Genomic DNA, 12,875 nt, shown 5'->3' on the forward strand with positions numbered 1-12,875 from the left:
CCTCGTCATGGTCTGTGTTTGCAGCCTTTGCGCTTCCAGCTTCGCAGCTTCAAATTTCTTAAGCCAGCATGGAAAGACAGCGCTCTCTCGTCCATGACGCGAGAAAAACTCTGGACGGGCTCAAACAAAGATGGCTTTTAGCTCTTTTGGCCCTATCAGTGACTCGTGCGCTTCGATCCTTCTTTGTTGACCCTGAAAGCCAGCCTCTGCTGCCTGCGTTGTTGGTATAGTTTAACTGGCACCGCACCCGTACGAAAAATGGAGGTGGGAGAAAGGAGCTCAGTGAACAAAAAGCCTGCCGTGTCCCGGATTCGCTGCGGCCACAACGCAGAGTACTCTCCACTATACGATCACGGCGCCCCACTGGCTCACATCTGGTGGTGCCGGCCGTCCGAATTGAAAAAAAAAAGGACTAGCGGCGCTTTTTATTACTGTGGAGAGAGGGCACACAAATCCGTGCTAGGGACACGGAAGAAAAGGGCCCAGCCACTTCTCCTCAGCACCGGCGAAGAGCGTAATCGGCAGGATTCAAACCTGCTCGGGGAGACCCCAATGGATTTCTAGTCCATCACCTTAACCACTCGGCCACGACTGCGGCGGCCCTGATGTCCTCTGTCCCGTTGTCAACCTCAAAGTTGGCTGAAAAAACAATGAACTGGCTACCGCTTTACTGAAATCGCCTAGCATAAAACTCCTAAAGGGGAAAACAGCCCACCACAAGCAACGAAACATTCATGAAGGGGCAGCATAGCAAACACTCTATGTGAACTCTATCAGATCTTTAAGCGTACGCCGCCACACGGCAGAGCTGGGGCCTCATGTACAAAGACTTGCGTTGAATTATTACTAAAACATAGCGTACGGACAAAGCTGTAAATGTGCGTACGCAGTAAAAAAATCAGATGTATGAAACACTGCGTACGCGGAATTCCACGCATTTCTCTTTGTACATCTGAATTAATGTGAAATTGAGTGCACATGCACGAGCGCAAAACCCCTCCCTGCCTCCTCCCCCGTATTAATATGGTAATGACTCCACTTTGGCAAAACCAAACGAAAAAGCAAGCAAGAGAAACTTAACAGAATGTGATTTGAAGGTACTCCTCACCGGTAGACCGGAGAAAAACTGTTATTTGCAAGTTTGTAAAAAAAAAAAAAAAAAGGGAGACTTTAGCTGACGCGGTTAACGCAGTGGGGTTTGAACATCGCACTGTGAACGAATTAAAAAAGAAATGGTCCGATGTAAAGGTGCAGGTGGAGAACAGCGGCGACTTAGCCTACGTTTCAGCGCATCAGTCAGAGTCATAGAGCGCAAGCAGATGAACATCGTTGTCTTGTAACGGTAAAATATCTTGTTTGAATAAGTGCAACGTTGTCTTTATGAAATAAACAATAGTAGGCCTATGTCTATAAAGGTTCATATAATGCCTCACCACACGGTGTGATGTTGACATAATGTGATTTAGTTTGACACAAAGCAACCGAGTGATCCTTGTCAGCTAGGTAAAATATTTTATAAGAAATTTCTATTTAGATTTTATGGTTATCTGCTGAATTTGCTGATGCTTGTAAATTACATGATGTAATTTATTAACATTTCATCATATTATATAGCCTATATAGCCATTGAGAGGGACATCCCAGTGGATCGCAGTGTTGTTTGAATTAGTTTAAATAAGATATATATATATATAAGGGGGGGGGGGGGGTGCCCTTTTTTTCAGTTTCAGCATATGCCCCTCAAAAGGTCTGTGCACGGCTCTGGTGCCACCGGCATTTCAGCTGCCCAATCGCCCGCTCTACAAGTGCGAGAATGGGCATCATTGTATCTGCGCTCTTGGTCAGTTTGTGGGTTGTTGAGGGGGGTTAACAGCCACGTCTTTAATGGATAACCGCGGTCTCCTGATATGCAGTTAAATAGTTACGCTCAATAAAATAAAATAAAGTAAAACTTAGCTGTTTCCGATTCACGTATCCAAATTGTTCTTCAGATGGCGCCTTTATAGCAATGTCCGTGCAGTCGATCGCTTGCGCTTACATTAGGATAACCGGTGATCGCTGCAAATTGCGCTTTGTTTGGCTGGTCAACTGCATGGTATGGAAATCTTATATACCTGCTAGACATGCGGATGATCCCGTCCCATACAGCTGGCATTGCAGGGCTCAAAGACGACTGGCTTAACCCCGAGCGGTCTGCCAGTTCCCTTTGGAACCAAGCGTTATCAGCACCTGTAAGGGAACGGGTAATGCGTGGCTCCTCGCTGTCTCCAAATTTGGACCCAACTCAGCACAGAGCTCCAAGAGGATAGCTCTTGGAAATCTGAAACATTTTATAAGCCAGTCATCATCGTGGGCCAGAAAATCACTGAGATCCCTAAAAACGCGTTCCCTTCGGATTTGGCCATTGACAATGTCCTCCAATAAGGCCAACACTGCCATTGCCATAGACTAAGGGATGTATACATTTGCAAATGCTTTTATATGTTCTAAATCACATAACTGGTAGAAAAATATTGTCTCAATTAACCCATTTTATCAATTATAAATTAATAGCAATGTTTTCCACATGTGTTGGTGCGATACTTTGTAGTGTGCAATTTTAAATAATTGCCTCTAGGAGTCGCCAAGGGACATAAAACAAACACACGCACAAAAAAATGCACGTACGCCAGACATGGAGTTGGCGTGGATCAACGCACATTCTCACGTTCATTTCATCGTTAGTAAATCCAAACGTGAGCGTGAAATCTGGCGTACGCAAAGTTTTTGTGCGTACGCAGCGTTGATACATGAGGCCCCTGGACCGGCACGACTGCAAGCTGAGGGCGACAACAAGAAGATGGCCCTTCGCCCGAACAGGGACTTGAACCCTGGATCCTCAGATTAAAAGTCTGATGCTCTACCGACTGAGCTATCCAGGCTCTTGTGTTTTGTGCGCCTCTTACTTTTTATATAAGAATACTTTCTCCACAAGCCGCCCAGCAGAAGCTCACTTGCCACAGGAGCTACGGGACAAAGGCCGCACGCAATTACGTCAGAGAGAGCGAAGGCCAAACCACCGTCGCAAAAAGCTAAAGGCAAAAGGGGGAATGCCCGACCGTAGTCGGCAGGGTTCGAACCTGCGCGGGGAGACCCCAATGGATTTCAAGTCCATCGCCTTAACCTCTCGGCCACGACTACGCCTGCATGTGGACCGCCTGCTCTCGTCTCGAGGCGGGCAGCACAGGATGCCGCCGAGCTTCAGGCGCAAAATCCAACTGAAGGGTGAGTTGGCAAAAAGAAGCTGGACGTCCCCGTCGCTCAACGACAAAGGGCTGCCATGACCCGGATTCGAGCATTCTTATCTGACCGCTTAAATCTGACACCGAGCGCCTGCGTTGGTGGTATTGTGGTGAGCATAGCTGCCTTCCAAGAAGTTGACCCGGGTTCGATTCCCGGCCAACGCACAGTTTTTGGCTGCGGTTGACCTCGAAGCAGAACTCCTTCTGTGACCTCTGTCTGCACCAAAAGCTTTTGGATGAGTCGTTCAACAGCAGCAAAGAACTAGGTCTCCTCTTTGGGGAATCTAACCCCGGTCTTCCACGTGACAGGGGGAGATACTGTCCACTATACTAACGAAGATTTGCGCTTGCTGTTCTTCGCTCTCAGCACACGCGACTGCACCCAACTTGCCAAAATGAGCCCCTACTCCATGAAATACCAGATTGACCCGCCACGAGCTAAACTCTCTCAACATCTTGAATGCTACACATTACAGAGGGTCATTATTTGGACCGATTTATTTCATTTAATATTTTTTTTTGGCCTCTAATACGGGGGCATGAAAAAAGAGATGACATTACCTTGATCGGGTTTGTGAATACTGGGTGAGGGAAGGGACTTTCGTAACTTTTACTTCTCCCATTTGGAGTGAGGGGGGTGACGAAAATCATGTTGGCAGGTGTTGGCAGCCTAGATTACCCTTGGTGAGCGTAGTGGTTTACCACAGTGAGCGCACAGGTCCAAGGGCATAGAGACACATATCAAGTTTCTCGTCATCAGCGCATAAACAGCCCACCACAAGCAACGAAAAATTCATGAAGGGGCAGCATAGCAAACACTCTATGTGAACTCTGTCACATCTTTAAGCGTACGCCGCCTCACGGCAGAGCTGGACCGGCACGACTGCAAGCTGAGGGCGACAACAAGAAGATGGCCCTTCACCGGAACAAGGACTTGAACCCTGGACCCTCAGAGTAAAAAAAAGTCTAATGCTCTACCGACTGAGCTAGCCAGGCTCTTGTTTTTTGCGCGCTTCTTACTTTTTATATAAGAACACTTTCTCCACAAGCCGCCCGGCAGAAGCTCACTTGCCACAGGAGCTACGGGACAAAGGCCGCACGCAATTACGTCAGAGAGAGCGAAGGCCAAAGGCCTTGGAAGGCCCAACCACCGTCGCAAAAAGCTAAAGGTAAAAGGGGGAATGCCCGACCGTAGTCGGCAGGGTTCGAACCTGCGCGGGGAGACCCCAATGGATTTCGAGTCCATCGCCTTAACCTCTCGGCCACGACTACGCCGTGCATATGGACCGCCTGCTCCCTTGTCTCGAGGCGGGCAGCACAGGATGCCGCCGAGCTTCAGGCGCAAAATCCAACTGAAGGGTGAGTTGGCAAAAAGAAGCTGGACGTCCCCGTCGCTCAACGACAAAGGGCTGCCATGACCCGGATTCGAGCATTCTTTTCTGACCACTTAAATCTTGCACTGAGCGCCTGCGTTGGTGGTATTGTGGGGAGCATAGCTGCCTTCTAAGCAGTTGACCTGGGTTCGATTCCCGGCCAACGCGTTGTTTTCGGCTGCGGTTGACCTCGAAGCAGAACTCCTTCTGTGACCTCTGTCTGCACCAAAAGCTTTTGGATGAGTCGTTCGACAGCAGCAGAGAGCTAGGTCTCCTCGTTGGGGAATCTAACCCCGGTCTTCCACGTGACAGGGGGAGATACTGTCCACCATACTAACAAAGAGTTGCGCTTGCTGTTCTTCGCTCCCAGCACACGCGACTGCACCCAACTTGCCAAAACGAGCCCCTACTCCATGAAATACCAGATTGACCAGCCACGAGCTAAAGTCTCTCAATATCTTGAATGCTACACATTACAGTGGGTCATTATTTGGACCGCTTTATTTCATTTAATATTTTTTTTGGCCTCTAATACGGGGGCATGAAAAAAGAGATGACATTACCTTGATCTGGTTTGTGAATACTGGGTGAGGGAAGGGACTTTCATAACTTTTACTTCTCCCATTTGGAGTGAGGGGGGTGACGAAAATCATGTTGTGAGGTGTCGGCACCCTAGATTACCCTTGGTGAGCGTAGTGGTTTACCACAGTGAGCGCAAAGGTCCAAGGGCATAGAGACACATCTCGAGTTTCTCGTCATCAGCGCATAAATCTTTCGCTTTTTACTAAAGATTTCCGTGGAGGGGAACCTTTGCGAGTGACCTGTATTTTTGGGGGCTCTGCTCACAGCAGAGCTACACTAGAGTGTCAAGAGCAGAGTCAATCTGGCCACCCGCCAGCGTGCAGTGGAACAAAGCGCGCCTCGTCATGGTCTGTGTTTGCAGCCTTTGCGCTTCCAGCTTCGCAGCTTCAAATTTCTTAAGCCAGCATGGAAAGACAGCGCTCTCTCGTCCATGACGCGAGAAAAACTCTGGACGGGCTCAAACAAAGATGGCTTTTAGCTCTTTTGGCCCTATCAGTGACTCGTGCGCTTCGATCCTTCTTTGTTGACCCTGAAAGCCAGCCTCTGCTGCCTGCGTTGTTGGTATAGTTTAACTGGCACCGCACCCGTACGAAAAATGGAGGTGGGAGAAAGGAGCTCAGTGAACAAAAAGCCTGCCGTGTCCCGGATTCGCTGCGGCCACAACGCAGAGTACTCTCCACTATACGATCACGGCGCCCCACTGGCTCACATCTGGTGGTGCCGGCCGTCCGAATTGAAAAAAAAAAAGGACTAGCGGCGCTTTTTATTACTGTGGAGAGAGGGCACACAAATCCGTGCTAGGGACACGGAAGAAAAGGGCCCAGCCACTTCTCCTCAGCACCGGCGAAGAGCGTAATCGGCAGGATTCAAACCTGCTCGGGGAGACCCCAATGGATTTCTAGTCCATCGCCTTAACCACTCGGCCACGACTGCGGCGGCCCTGATGTCCTCTGTCCCGTTGTCAACCTCAAAGTTGGCTGAAAAAACAATGAACTGGCTACCGCTTTACTGAAATCGCCTAGCATAAAACTCCTAAAGGGGAAAACAGCCCACCACAAGCAACGAAACATTCATGAAGGGGCAGCATAGCAAACACTCTATGTGAACTCTATCAGATCTTTAAGCGTACACCGCCACACGGCAGAGCTGGGGCCTCATGTACAAAGACTTGCGTTGAATTATTACTAAAACATAGCGTACGGACAAAGCTGTAAATGTGCGTACGCAGTAAAAAAATCAGATGTATGAAACACTGCGTACGCGGAATTCCACGCATTTCTCTTTGTACATCTGAATTAATGTGAAATTGAGTGCACATGCACGAGCGCAAAACCCCTCCCTGCCTCCTCCCCCGTATTAATATGGTAATGACTCCACTTTGGCAAAACCAAACGAAAAAGCAAGCAAGAGAAACTTAACAGAATGTGATTTGAAGGTGCTCCTCACCGGTAGACCGGAGAAAAACTGTTATTTGCAAGTTTGTAAAAAAAAAAAAAAAAAGGGAGACTTTAGCTGACGCGGTTAACGCAGTGGGGTTTGAACATCGCACTGTGAACGAATTAAAAAAGAAATGGTCCGATGTAAAGGTGCAGGTGGAGAACAGCGGCGACTTAGCCTACGTTTCAGCGCATCAGTCAGAGTCATAGAGCGCAAGCAGATGAACATCGTTGTCTTGTAACGGTAAAATATCTTGTTTGAATAAGTGCAACGTTGTCTTTATGAAATAAACAATAGTAGGCCTATGTCTATAAAGGTTCATATAATGCCTCACCACACGGTGTGATGTTGACATAATGTGATTTAGTTTGACACAAAGCAACCGAGTGATCCTTGTCAGCTAGGTAAAATATTTTATAAGAAATTTCTATTTAGATTTTATGGTTATCTGCTGAATTTGCTGATGCTTGTAAATTACATGATGTAATTTATTAACATTTCATCATATTATATAGCCTATATAGCCATTGAGAGGGACATCCCAGTGGATCGCAGTGTTGTTTGAATTAGTTTAAATAAGATATATATATATATAAGGGGGGGGGGGGGTGCCCTTTTTTTCAGTTTCAGCATATGCCCCTCAAAAGGTCTGTGCACGGCTCTGGTGCCACCGGCATTTCAGCTGCCCAATCGCCCGCTCTACAAGTGCGAGAATGGGCATCATTGTATCTGCGCTCTTGGTCAGTTTGTGGGTTGTTGAGGGGGGTTAACAGCCACGTCTTTAATGGATAACCGCGGTCTCCTGATATGCAGTTAAATAGTTACGCTCAATAAAATAAAATAAAGTAAAACTTAGCTGTTTCCGATTCACGTATCCAAATTGTTCTTCAGATGGCGCCTTTATAGCAATGTCCGTGCAGTCGATCGCTTGCGCTTACATTAGGATAACCGGTGATCGCTGCAAATTGCGCTTTGTTTGGCTGGTCAACTGCATGGTATGGAAATCTTATATACCTGCTAGACATGCGGATGATCCCGTCCCATACAGCTGGCATTGCAGGGCTCAAAGACGACTGGCTTAACCCCGAGCGGTCTGCCAGTTCCCTTTGGAACCAAGCGTTATCAGCACCTGTAAGGGAACGGGTAATGCGTGGCTCCTCGCTGTCTCCAAATTTGGACCCAACTCAGCACAGAGCTCCAAGAGGATAGCTCTTGGAAATCTGAAACATTTTATAAGCCAGTCATCATCGTGGGCCAGAAAATCACTGAGATCCCTAAAAACGCGTTCCCTTCGGATTTGGCCATTGACAATGTCCTCCAATAAGGCCAACACTGCCATTGCCATAGACTAAGGGATGTATACATTTGCAAATGCTTTTATATGTTCTAAATCACATAACTGGTAGAAAAATATTGTCTCAATTAACCCATTTTATCAATTATAAATTAATAGCAATGTTTTCCACATGTGTTGGTGCGATACTTTGTAGTGTGCAATTTTAAATAATTGCCTCTAGGAGTCGCCAAGGGACATAAAACAAACACACGCACAAAAAAATACACGTACGCCAGACATGGAGTTGGCGTGGATCAACGCACATTCTCACGTTCATTTCATCGTTAGTAAATCCAAACGTGAGCGTGAAATCTGGCGTACGCAAAGTTTTTGTGCGTACGCAGCGTTGATACATGAGGCCCCTGGACCGGCACGACTGCAAGCTGAGGGCGACAACAAGAAGATGGCCCTTCGCCCGAACAGGGACTTGAACCCTGGATCCTCAGATTAAAAGTCTGATGCTCTACCGACTGAGCTATCCAGGCTCTTGTGTTTTGTGCGCCTCTTACTTTTTATATAAGAATACTTTCTCCACAAGCCGCCCAGCAGAAGCTCACTTGCCACAGGAGCTACGGGACAAAGGCCGCACGCAATTACGTCAGAGAGAGCGAAGGCCAAACCACCGTCGCAAAAAGCTAAAGGCAAAAGGGGGAATGCCCGACCGTAGTCGGCAGGGTTCGAACCTGCGCGGGGAGACCCCAATGGATTTCAAGTCCATCGCCTTAACCTCTCGGCCACGACTACGCCTGCATGTGGACCGCCTGCTCTCGTCTCGAGGCGGGCAGCACAGGATGCCGCCGAGCTTCAGGCGCAAAATCCAACTGAAGGGTGAGTTGGCAAAAAGAAGCTGGACGTCCCCGTCGCTCAACGACAAAGGGCTGCCATGACCCGGATTCGAGCATTCTTATCCGACCGCTTAAATCTGACACCGAGCGCCTGCGTTGGTGGTATTGTGGTGAGCATAGCTGCCTTCCAAGAAGTTGACCCGGGTTCGATTCCCGGCCAACGCACAGTTTTTGGCTGCGGTTGACCTCGAAGCAGAACTCCTTCTGTGACCTCTGTCTGCACCAAAAGCTTTTGGATGAGTCGTTCAACAGCAGCAAAGAACTAGGTCTCCTCTTTGGGGAATCTAACCCCGGTCTTCCACGTGACAGGGGGAGATACTGTCCACAATACTAACGAAGATTTGCGCTTGCTGTTCTTCGCTCTCAGCACACGCGACTGCACCCAACTTGCCAAAATGAGCCCCTACTCCATGAAATACCAGATTGACCCGCCACGAGCTAAACTCTCTCAACATCTTGAATGCTACACATTACAGAGGGTCATAATTTGGACCGATTTATTTCATTTAATATTTTTTTTGGCCTCTAATACGGGGGCATGAAAAAAGAGATGACATTACCTTGATCGGGTTTGTGAATACTGGGTGAGGGAAGGGACTTTCGTAACTTTTACTTCTCCCATTTAGAGTGAGGGGGGTGATGAAAATCATGTTGGCAGGTGTTGGCAGCCTAGATTACCCTTGGTGAGCGTAGTGGTTTACCACAGTGAGCGCACAGGTCCAAGGGCATAGAGACACATATCAAGTTTCTCGTCATCAGCGCATAAACAGCCCACCACAAGCAACGAAAAATTCATGAAGGGGCAGCATAGCAAACACTCTATGTGAACTCTGTCACATCTTTAAGCGTACGCCGCCTCACGGCAGAGCTGGACCGGCACGACTGCAAGCTGAGGGCGACAACAAGAAGATGGCCCTTCACCGGAACAAGGACTTGAACCCTGGACCCTCAGAGTAAAAAAAAGTCTAATGCTCTACCGACTGAGCTAGCCAGGCTCTTGTTTTTTGCGCGCTTCTTACTTTTTATATAAGAACACTTTCTCCACAAGCCGCCCGGCAGAAGCTCACTTGCCACAGGAGCTACGGGACAAAGGCCGCACGCAATTACGTCAGAGAGAGCGAAGGCCAAAGGCCTTGGAAGGCCCAACCACCGTCGCAAAAAGCTAAAGGTAAAAGGGGGAATGCCCAACCGTAGTCGGCAGGGTTCGAACCTGCGCGGGGAGACCCCAATGGATTTTGAGTCCATCGCCTTAACCTCTCGGCCACGACTACGCCGTGCATATGGACCGCCTGCTCCCTTGTCTCGAGGCGGGCAGCACAGGATGCCGCCGAGCTTCAGGCGCAAAATCCAACTGAAGGGTGAGTTGGCAAAAAGAAGCTGGACGTCCCCGTCGCTCAACGACAAAGGGCTGCCATGACCCGGATTCGAGCATTCTTTTCTGACCACTTAAATCTTGCACTGAGCGCCTGCGTTGGTGTTATTGTGGGGAGCATAGCTGCCTTCTAAGCAGTTGACCTGGGTTCGATTCCCGGCCAACGCGTTGTTTTCGGCTGCGGTTGACCTCGAAGCAGAACTCCTTCTGTGACCTCTGTCTGCACCAAAAGCTTTTGGATGAGTCGTTCGACAGCAGCAGAGAGCTAGGTCTCCTCGTTGGGGAATCTAACCCCGGTCTTCCACGTGACAGGGGGAGATACTGTCCACCATACTAACAAAGAGTTGCGCTTGCTGTTCTTCGCTCCCAGCACACGCGACTGCACCCAACTTGCCAAAACGAGCCCCTACTCCATGAAATACCAGATTGACCAGCCACGAGCTAAAGTCTCTCAATATCTTGAATGCTACACATTACAGTGGGTCATTATTTGGACCGCTTTATTTCATTTAATATTTTTTTTGGCCTCTAATACGGGGGCATGAAAAAAGAGATGACATTACCTTGATCTGGTTTGTGAATACTGGGTGAGGGAAGGGACTTTCATAACTTTTACTTCTCCCATTTGGAGTGAGGGGGGTGACGAAAATCATGTTGTGAGGTGTCGGCACCCTAGATTACCCTTGGTGAGCGTAGTGGTTTACCACAGTGAGCGCAAAGGTCCAAGGGCATAGAGACACATCTCGAGTTTCTCGTCATCAGCGCATAAATCTTTCGCTTTTTACTAAAGATTTCCGTGGAGGGGAACCTTTGCGAGTGACCTGTATTTTTGGGGGCTCTGCTCACAGCAGAGCTACACTAGAGTGTCAAGAGCAGAGTCAATCTGGCCACCCGCCAGCGTGCAGTGGAACAAAGCGCGCCTCGTCATGGTCTGTGTTTGCAGCCTTTGCGCTTCCAGCTTCGCAGCTTCAAATTTCTTAAGCCAGCATGGAAATACAGCGCTCTCTCGTCCATGACGCGAGAAAAACTCTGGACGGGCTCAAACAAAGATGGCTTTTAGCTCTTTTGGCCCTATCAGTGACTCGTGCGCTTCGATCCTTCTTTGTTGACCCTGAAAGCCAGCCTCTGCTGCCTGCGTTGTTGGTATAGTTTAACTGGCACCGCACCCGTACGAAAAATGGAGGTGGGAGAAAGGAGCTCAGTGAACAAAAAGCCTGCCGTGTCCCGGATTCGCTGCGGCCACAACGCAGAGTACTCTCCACTATACGATCACGGCGCCCCACTGGCTCACATCTGGTGGTGCCGGCCGTCCGAATTGAAAAAAAAAAAGGACTAGCGGCGCTTTTTATTACTGTGGAGAGAGGGCACACAAATCCGTGCTAGGGACACGGAAGAAAAGGGCCCAGCCACTTCTCCTCAGCACCGGCGAAGAGCGTAATCGGCAGGATTCAAACCTGCTCGGGGAGACCCCAATGGATTTCTAGTCCATCGCCTTAACCACTCGGCCACGACTGCGGCGGCCCTGATGTCCTCTGTCCCGTTGTCAACCTCAAAGTTGGCTGAAAAAACAATGAACTGGCTACCGCTTTACTGAAATCGCCTAGCATAAAACTCCTAAAGGGGAAAACAGCCCACCACAAGCAACGAAACATTCATGAAGGGGCAGCATAGCAAACACTCTATGTGAACTCTATCAGATCTTTAAGCGTACGCCGCCACACGGCAGAGCTGGGGCCTCATGTACAAAGACTTGCGTTGAATTATTACTAAAACATAGCGTACGGACAAAGCTGTAAATGTGCATACGCAGTAAAAAAATCAGATGTATGAAACACTGCGTACGCGGAATTCCACGCATTTCTCTTTGTACATCTGAATTAACGTGAAATTGAGTGCACATGCACGAGCGCAAAACCCCTCCCTGCCTCCTCCCCCGTATTAATATGGTAATGACTCCACTTTGGCAAAACCAAACGAAAAAGCAAGCAAGAGAAACTTAACAGAATGTGATTTGAAGGTGCTCCTCACCGGTAGACCGGAGAAAAACTGTTATTTGCAAGTTTGTAAAAAAAAAAAAAAAAAGGGAGACTTTAGCTGACGCGGTTAACGCAGTGGGGTTTGAACATCGCACTGTGAACGAATTAAAAAAGAAATGGTCCGATGTAAAGGTGCAGGTGGAGAACAGCGGCGACTTAGCCTACGTTTCAGCGCATCAGTCAGAGTCATAGAGCGCAAGCAGATGAACATCGTTGTCTTGTAACGGTAAAATATCTTGTTTGAATAAGTGCAACGTTGTCTTTATGAAATAAACAATAGTAGGCCTATGTCTATAAAGGTTCATATAATGCCTCACCACACGGTGTGATGTTGACATAATGTGATTTAGTTTGACACAAAGCAACCGAGTGATCCTTGTCAGCTAGGTAAAATATTTTATAAGAAATTTCTATTTAGATTTTATGGTTATCTGCTGAATTTGCTGATGCTTGTAAATTACATGATGTAATTTATTAACATTTCATCATATTATATAGCCTATATAGCCATTGAGAGGGACATCCCAGTGGATCGCAGTGTTGTTTGAATTAGTTTTGAATGTTTTAATGTTAATGTTTTAAATAAGATATATATATATATAAGGGGGGGGGG

General features: G+C 48.0%; 9 non-coding genes across 9 annotated transcripts; 3 read left to right on the plus strand and 6 right to left on the minus strand.

Annotated features, from left to right (window-relative positions):
- Positions 1 to 2,848: 2,848 nt before the first annotated feature.
- trnak-uuu (transfer RNA lysine (anticodon UUU)) lies at positions 2,849 to 2,921 on the minus strand. Its single transcript has one exon. It is a non-coding gene; the product is annotated as a tRNA-Lys (tRNA).
- Positions 2,922 to 3,098: 177 nt separating this feature from the next.
- On the minus strand, positions 3,099 to 3,180 carry trnas-uga (transfer RNA serine (anticodon UGA)). The gene has a single exon. It is a non-coding gene; the product is annotated as a tRNA-Ser (tRNA).
- A 1,291-nt stretch (positions 3,181 to 4,471) lies between these two features.
- On the minus strand, positions 4,472 to 4,553 carry trnas-cga (transfer RNA serine (anticodon CGA)). Its single transcript has one exon. It is a non-coding gene; the product is annotated as a tRNA-Ser (tRNA).
- Positions 4,554 to 4,750: 197 nt separating this feature from the next.
- trnar-ucu (transfer RNA arginine (anticodon UCU)) lies at positions 4,751 to 4,822 on the plus strand. The gene has a single exon. It is a non-coding gene; the product is annotated as a tRNA-Arg (tRNA).
- A 572-nt stretch (positions 4,823 to 5,394) lies between these two features.
- On the plus strand, positions 5,395 to 5,509 carry LOC141312799 (U5 spliceosomal RNA). Its single transcript, XR_012349300.1, has one exon. It is a non-coding gene; the product is annotated as a U5 spliceosomal RNA (small nuclear RNA).
- A 2,912-nt stretch (positions 5,510 to 8,421) lies between these two features.
- Positions 8,422 to 8,494, minus strand: trnak-uuu (transfer RNA lysine (anticodon UUU)). Its single transcript has one exon. It is a non-coding gene; the product is annotated as a tRNA-Lys (tRNA).
- A 177-nt stretch (positions 8,495 to 8,671) lies between these two features.
- Positions 8,672 to 8,753, minus strand: trnas-uga (transfer RNA serine (anticodon UGA)). The gene has a single exon. It is a non-coding gene; the product is annotated as a tRNA-Ser (tRNA).
- A 1,290-nt stretch (positions 8,754 to 10,043) lies between these two features.
- trnal-caa (transfer RNA leucine (anticodon CAA)) lies at positions 10,044 to 10,125 on the minus strand. The gene has a single exon. It is a non-coding gene; the product is annotated as a tRNA-Leu (tRNA).
- An 841-nt stretch (positions 10,126 to 10,966) lies between these two features.
- LOC141312802 (U5 spliceosomal RNA) lies at positions 10,967 to 11,081 on the plus strand. Its single transcript, XR_012349302.1, has one exon. It is a non-coding gene; the product is annotated as a U5 spliceosomal RNA (small nuclear RNA).
- The last annotated feature ends 1,794 nt before the right edge of the window (positions 11,082 to 12,875 follow it).

Source organism: Garra rufa, unplaced genomic scaffold, assembly GCF_049309525.1.
Source record: "Garra rufa unplaced genomic scaffold, GarRuf1.0 hap1_unplaced_005, whole genome shotgun sequence".
Lineage (NCBI taxonomy): Eukaryota > Metazoa > Chordata > Actinopteri > Cypriniformes > Cyprinidae > Garra > Garra rufa.